We start from the raw sequence: 7,441 nt of genomic DNA, 5'->3' as shown, positions 1-7,441 counted from the left end.
TTGGCACGCGTTGGAAGATGGATCCACGGAAGCAGATACAAGCAGTTGCAACGTGCCCGGTGTCGGCGGTCGGTATACTACTGTCAGTATGGAAAGTTTCAGGCAAGTGTCCGTTCATTTGGTGTTTCTTTATTTGATTACGTGTTATTGTTGGCTGTAGAAGGATGTCATTGTGATCCGATAGCATATTTCACTAATGTAAGCGCAAAAGCAGTTGCACGCAGTACTACGGCAGGATGGCTACCTCGATTGCCCCCGTGTGACTAGCAAGATGGCTACCTCGATTGCCCCCGTGTGACTAACGTTTCTGTGGCCACGTCGGGCGTGGTGCGCCTGCATAATCCCGCTTTGTTTCTGAGCGCTTGAACTATCGGAAATGTGGTGTTCTTGCGAGTTCAGCGCGGCTTATAACACGGTCGTTCGTTTTGTGTCGAGTAGAAAAAGAAGTGACGACTGGCTTCGCCTTTCGAGAGTACCGGCGCAATATTGGCTCTCCCTCGCGCGCCCGCGTACTGCTGATGCTGCTGCTTGCCGGACGCCTTCTTCAGCGTGTTTTGGGCTATCTTTCTCTCTCCGTTTGTGTGTGTGTGTGTGGTGTGTGTGAGCGCGCGCGTACGTGTTTTGTAAGCGCTTTAAGCCCGTTTCACATGGTGCGATTTTGCAGTGCGTTTTTCGCAGCTACGATTTCCGCAGATGCGAAATTCGCAATTCCGTTTCACATGGATCTACGGCAGCTGCGTTTTTCGCATACTCGTTAAGCATTCTGACTGGCGATAACGTATGAGCGAGCCGCCTCCTATTGGTCGTCTGTTTCCACCGCTACAGTGGCCACCAACGCATCTGCGTTTTTCGCAGAGAAGTTCAGCACGCCGAACATCGAAAAAACGCACGCACGAAGGGTCCAGCAGCCTATTTTCCGCAGCTGCGAATTCGCACGTGCGAATTCGCAGACAAAATCGCACCATGTGAAACGGGCTTTACGTGTGCGTGCGTGCGTCCGTGCGTTTTTTCTGAGCGCTGTGTACGTGCATGTTTTTTGAGTGTTTTGTATGTGTGCGTGCGCGCGCGCGCGTGCTTGTATGCGGGTCTCTATGTGCTTGCGCGTGCGTGCGTTCGTGCGTGTTTTGTGAGCGCTTTGTATGTGCGCGCGTGCCTGTTGTGTGATTGCTTTGCATGTTGGAGAGCGCGCGCGCGCGCGTTGCTGCTTTGCGGGCGTTTTGCTTGTGCGCGCGTGCTTGTATGTGGGTCTCTATGTGCTTGCGCGTGCGTGCGTTCGTGCGTGTTTTGTGAGTACTTTGCGTGTGTGCGTGCGCGCGCGCGCGCACGTGTTTTGTGAGCGCTTTGCGAGTGCGCGTGCTTGTATGCGGGTCTCTATGTTCTTGCGCGTGCGTTCGTGCGTGCGTGTTTTGTGAGTGCTATGTATGTGTGCGCGCGCGCGCGCGTACGTGTTTTGTGAATTTTTTGCGGGGGCGCGCGTGCTTGTGTGTGTGTGTGTATTGAATAAAGTCGGTAGTTTTACACGCAATAAACCTCTTCAAAATTGGTGCAGCGGCTGTCCCCGCCCTGAAAACCGAGTTTGGTGTAGAGCCACTCTGGAATATATGGAGGCGCCGGAGGACCAGTGGAAGGTGTAAGTTTCCTCCTTTTCCCCTCCTCTACCCGGATGAATCCACTTCCTTGATTGTTATTGTGAAATAAACAGTTCATCAACAGCATAAATACATGAATCAGAAATCCGGAAAGTGTGTTTCACGATTACACTAATTTCGATCGTGAAACGTCTACCTTGGGTTAGCCCACATTTCCTTGAAGTAGGCAACTGCTTATGAGGCGGCGGCGGGCGAAATGCTGCCGCCCTTTTCGCCCGCACAAAAAATCTTTTGCCTACAAATGCAAAAACGCCCGTGTCTCGTGCATTGGGGGCACGTTGAGAAACCCCTAGGGGTCAGGATCAATCCAGAGTCACCCGCTATCCCGTGCCCCTTAATCAAATTGTCGTTTTGACACGTAACACTCCCGAATTCAAGGAGACAACTGCTTAAATTGTGAATAGATGGTTATTTGCGATATTCCGCATATAGCAATTGGTTTAAGCAGCTTTTACTGATGATATGAAGTGCTCAGATTTAGGTCTCTCTGGGGTGGTTCTCATGCCCTTCGAATATTGTCCTCTATAGCCCAATTATAATTCGTAAAAATGGAATTTATAAGGCATGCCCTCGGACTCGAGAATGTGTTTGATTGAGCTGTAGGTTTAATTGAGAAGGTTGCAGTGAGTCCAATAAATTTTTTAATGCTTTCTGAGTAGAAGTGTCAAAGTGTAAAAAAAAAGCATATGTTTGTGTGTAAATTGTTGAAAGCGAGTCATGTGGTGCAGGTGTGCATGTGTGTGTGTAAGACTTCGCTCCTCGAAAGGGCAGGACTTGTGTAAAGTGACTTGTTGAACAACACTTTGCAAATGTGGTGAACATGGTTTAAATAATGGATTTGAGACCTGCAAGGAGTTGCGACATTCTAACGCATTCCTCTTGCATTTATCACGGATTTGCCACTGAATTGTACAACTCTCTGGTGCTGTTTGGCCAGAAAAGGCAAGGAAACAATAATTAATCAAATTTGCTTCATTCACCCTATTTATAGCCAACATAGTAGCCCAAGTCACTAGTGTGATCGAGTATATATTTGCAATGTGGCCCTAAGATTACTCATTACATTCAACTTAGCCGCTTTCATAGCTGGTAATAAACTTAGTGAGCACTAAAAGAAATATTAAACAATAGAAATACCGCTGGCACAGCACTGGCAACAGTGTATGAGCAGGCAAACGTATATGTGTGTGGAAATTTCAATGCAATGAACTTTCACTGCAACATCTGTGGTATGAGGCTTTTTTTTTCTAAGTAAGCTGTACCGAGTCCATACTTTGATTTTTCTCTTGCCAACCAAAATCACCTTTATTGCCAGTGATCTTGTCTCTCGTTCTGGTAGCATTTGTTTATGTGGAACTAAAAATGTCATTTCTTGCAGGTCATCCAGATGACAGCCTCACAATTCGCAGCCTTTGTGCTCTCCATCAGAAACCCATCAGGGGCAAGCCACTTATGTTTGCCTTCAGACAAGACAACATTGTAAGTAGATATAGGCGTGTAGTCGAATATTCTGAAACAAGTTTCCATTTAATACTGTGAGGCTCCCTTGATAGCCTTAGGTTCATATTTTGTGCAGTTGTGTGTATGCAGTTTTTAGATATTGCCGATGGCACAGTGCACATTGCAGATATGACGACTATGAAGTATATACTTGCAATTTCATCATTGCCTTTCATAATGAAGTTTTTCTTTTGTGCAAGGATATTCAGAGATTGGGGCATTTCAGCATCATATTCTGTATTGTGCATTCAGTGCTCATTTCAAGTTACCCTCCTCCTACCAATTTATTTGTGGGAAAAGAGTATTTGTTTACCCTCTGCAATGCGATTCTTATTTGCTCATTGCGTCAAACTCCTCTAACTTTAATTATCACATAATTATCACAACCTCAAAATTTCGGCTGTTATTGTTTTGAAAACAGTATCAAAATCAAAATGTGCTAGATTGCTATCAAGACTGCAAGGGAATTGAAGAAATTGCAAGAAACCGTGGCTTCTTATGGTAGTTGAAAACCTCTTTTCAGCAAACCATGTGCCTATTTCGTTTACTGAGCTGCTCATGAAATTCGCAAGCATGTTTGATTTAACACAGTCGTTACAGGAGAAGAGAAAAAGGAGATTAACAGGAGCACTTTTCATGAGGATGCAATGCTTTTGGATATTCTCCAGGTGGCAAAGTGTACATTTAGGAGAGAGAGTGACCTGGAATCGGAGAGGGTGGGGCAGGGAGCCAATTTGCAGCCATTGTGACTCATGCATGTAGTGACAACACAGGATGAAAAATAGTTGTGGCACTGCGGTCTAGTAAATAGGTCAGCACTTACATAAACTCCCCCACAGTGAGGGGGAAACGTAGGATATGTTGTCCAATAAAGATGGTGCTTTTAGGAGACAGCAGGTAATTTTAGGCTCTAGTTGAGCAGCTACAATATGAAGGACCACATAAATTCTAGGAAGCCAACATAAACTGAGAAGGACATACGTCACTGTTCAGAGCACAAAGTAGAAATTCGGAGCATCAGGAAGGATTGTAAGTATAAATAAGGGAATAGTACTTGTCAGCCTATTGCCTAGCTAACAAGGGCAAAAAATAGTTGGCAGGATATCTATATTTTCCAGGGAAATGTGCTGAAACACTGATTCTTACTCAGTCAGTAAAGAAATATACAATAAATAAAAATAACTACGTATACAGAAAAGGCCTTATAGACTGCAGTGGAGAGTTGGACATTGTTGAGCTAGATGCAAGTACTGCTTTGCTACTGTAATGCAGGGCAGGTGAGAATGCAGTTGGGGGTTTCGTCATTTTCGTCTGTTGTGCACTCTCTCTGTACAATAGTGCTCTTCGTCTCGGAGTGTATAAATGTTGCGTGAAAAACAATTATTTTCTCATGCCTTGAGCACAGCAGTCTTATTGTGTCTTCTCCCATGAAGTCTCCTGCTGCAGTGCTTCTGAAGTGTAATGCACAACTACATTGCAGATTTTATATTGTGAGTTTTATATTGCGGTCACATCCATGCTCCTGGAGAAATGCCCATTGCTAAGAGATGTCCTTGGTAGAGTCTACATTTTATGCTCTTATTTTCCATAGTGAAAAGGCTACTGTATATTCATTTTTGCTTCTATGCCATTTTGTATTCACGATGACTTAGTGATCGCGGTTTCTAAATTTGAAAACTGGAACTTTTGCCCAATTGAGCTGTGCCTTGTGTTCGGTCACAATAATTAGGGGTGTTGTTTTCAGAAGCTTGTTGCCTTATCAAATTCCCCGCAGTGTATAGAATCGTAATGAAATCTAGAGTCAACTCTCATGATTCTGTTATTTTGCTAATGCAGGAAGCAAGATTCCAGCACAGCCATCTCCTGCACTTATGGTCAAGATGCTCAGACAATGGAGTCCCTGTTCCTTGTGGTTAACCGTGAACAGTATTCTCGCTTTTATGAAAGCTAAAGGTGATTTCCTGCATAAATTAGAATTTTGCAGCTCAAATGTATACACTTTATTCTAATTTGAATCAACTAATATATGCTGTTTAATACTTTTATACTGTTTGGTAGAATCATTTCTTGTTGGAAAATATTAAGCATGATGTTTAACATTTATTTATGCATTACTGGCTGATGCATGATGGCCTGTGTTTAAAAAATGTGAACTCACTCATTTGAAGCTTCATTCAGTAACCAGAGTATGGCTGATTTAATAAACATTATTTGCTCATTTATGTACAAGTCCTAATCTTCCATTATCACACCAAGTACAAATAATTTAGAAATTGGCAATGTATTATCCGCATGTGGCCAGTAGAGTACCTTAATGAACAGTGGTTTGTTTTTATAAGGCCGCCATTGATACGGCACTTCGCACCTAAACAGTAATAAATCTGGCATATTTAGGCTGTCTTGCAGTAGAAAAAAAAACATTTTCAAGCAACATATTTTCTAACAGACCATGCCTTGCCTTCGCATTACAAAATTTAAGGAAACGAGAATTGTAATCGGAAAATCTGCTACACAGCATTTTAACTCAGAGAACTCTATTTACATTTAAAAAAAATGATTTAGGTGGGAAAAAAATTTTCTTGCTCAAGGAATCTTGTTGAGGAGCGAAAATTCATCTTGATGCTCCTGGATCAAACCTTATTTAAAGCAAGTTCATGTGTGAAACGTACGGTGTTTCAGTATATCAAAAATGTGCGCCAGTCAAGCTTTATATCGACTTTCCAAATCAGCTTTTCACAATGATTTGCCATGACATTGGTGTACAAAATAACAGGGTGTGTTTCTTGTGTGCTTGCTCTGCATTTCATGTACTTCCCTAATTGACCTTTGCAATATATATATTTTTTTCAAGGCCACCAAAACTAGAATTTTTGTACCTGAAATTTAATATTGAAAATTTATTCCTTTAAGTGGCACCAAACAGGCTGTTTTTGGGTTACCATATATACAGGTTGTTTCAGTTAACTTAAGCTAAACATTAAATAAATGCAAATGCTACGTAGCTGGACAGGACCAAGGTAATGTTGTACGCCGTCGCTTGGAGATACTCAGACTATTTTTCGTACTCGGCCTAATTCGATAATTAGACCTACTTATTTATTCAACTTCGCAATTATTATAATTAGATGAAAAGTGTAAATGAGTAAATTGTAGAGCAACATGAGAAACTCCCAATACAGCTTTCTGTTGCTCAATACGTGCAACATAAAATGGTTTTTCCGAGCGTGAAAGAAGCCCGTGAATATACGCAAAATTTTTGTCCGACTGGCCGCTCGAGGCACTTTATGTGTATTCGCGGGCATCTTTCACGCTCGGAAAAACACTTTTGTGTTGCACGTATTGAGCAGCAGAAAGCTGTATCGGGAGTTTCTCATGTTGCTCTATACAGTCTTCTAATTGACACTTGTCATCTAATTATAATAGTTGAGAAGTTGAATAAATAATTAAGTCTAATTAGGCGGAGTAAAAAAATTGTCTGAGTATCCCCAAGCGACGGCAAACAACATTACTTTGGTTCTGTCCACCTACGGAGCATTTGCATATTTTTAAAGTTCGTCCCAAGTTAACTGAAACACCCTGTATATAGGACAGATTTGATCAGTTATATTAAAAAAAACATTTTTGTAGGAAATGTAAATTTTCATGTACTTACATATGTATTTGGTGATTGCACATTTTAGGTTGTTATGTATGTATTATGTAGTTATGTATTCAAGCATGGAATAAATATATTTACTTTCCTTGAAAATGCAGTATCGTATGTCTTGCTGGTTCGTATTACATTTTATATGGATATGTAAAGCGTAATAACCATTGATGTAGATATACACGCTCAGAAGTTATAGTTTGCTATGTTGCATTTGTGCAGTGAAGACAGGTTTTGCCCTGAATTACTAATATTTATTGTCATCCACACGTATAAGTGTTGTGTATGCCTATCGAAACTTCAAGCTTGGCTTTCGGACGCCGTGCTTGGTAGCTGAACTTGAACCTTCTGGCACACACGAGTTATGCCTGGATCGCTCTATATAGTCATAATTCAAGGTATGTACAGCTGAGCCTGCCTTCCCTATACTGTAGAAATAAAGGGTGTACACCCTTTCAACACCTATGAAAATGGGTGTTAATGAGGACTAACACCCTAACACCCTTCATAATTTTTGCTGGACACCCTTCCTCTAGGGTGCTATATTAGCACCCCAACGGTAGGGTGTAGGAAACAGCACCCTTAGGGTGTCCGTCTGGCGACAAACTGATTTACACCCTTAAGGGTGTTAAAATGTTTAGTGTGT

The 7,441-nt window shown here is 42.0% G+C and overlaps 1 long non-coding RNA gene across 1 annotated transcript; it reads left to right on the top strand.

The window, feature by feature from the left end:
• Window positions 1–1,447: 1,447 nt before the first annotated feature.
• Window positions 1,448–6,888, top strand: LOC125943090 (uncharacterized). Its single transcript, XR_007465545.1, has 3 exons — window positions 1,448–1,630; window positions 3,028–3,128; window positions 4,986–6,888. It is a non-coding gene; the product is annotated as an uncharacterized LOC125943090 (long non-coding RNA).
• The last annotated feature ends 553 nt before the right edge of the window (window positions 6,889–7,441 follow it).

The sequence above is a fragment of the Dermacentor silvarum genome, chromosome 2 (assembly GCF_013339745.2).
Source record: "Dermacentor silvarum isolate Dsil-2018 chromosome 2, BIME_Dsil_1.4, whole genome shotgun sequence".
NCBI classification, from domain to species: domain Eukaryota; kingdom Metazoa; phylum Arthropoda; class Arachnida; order Ixodida; family Ixodidae; genus Dermacentor; species Dermacentor silvarum.
This window is presented reverse-complemented; position numbering and strand designations above follow the sequence as displayed.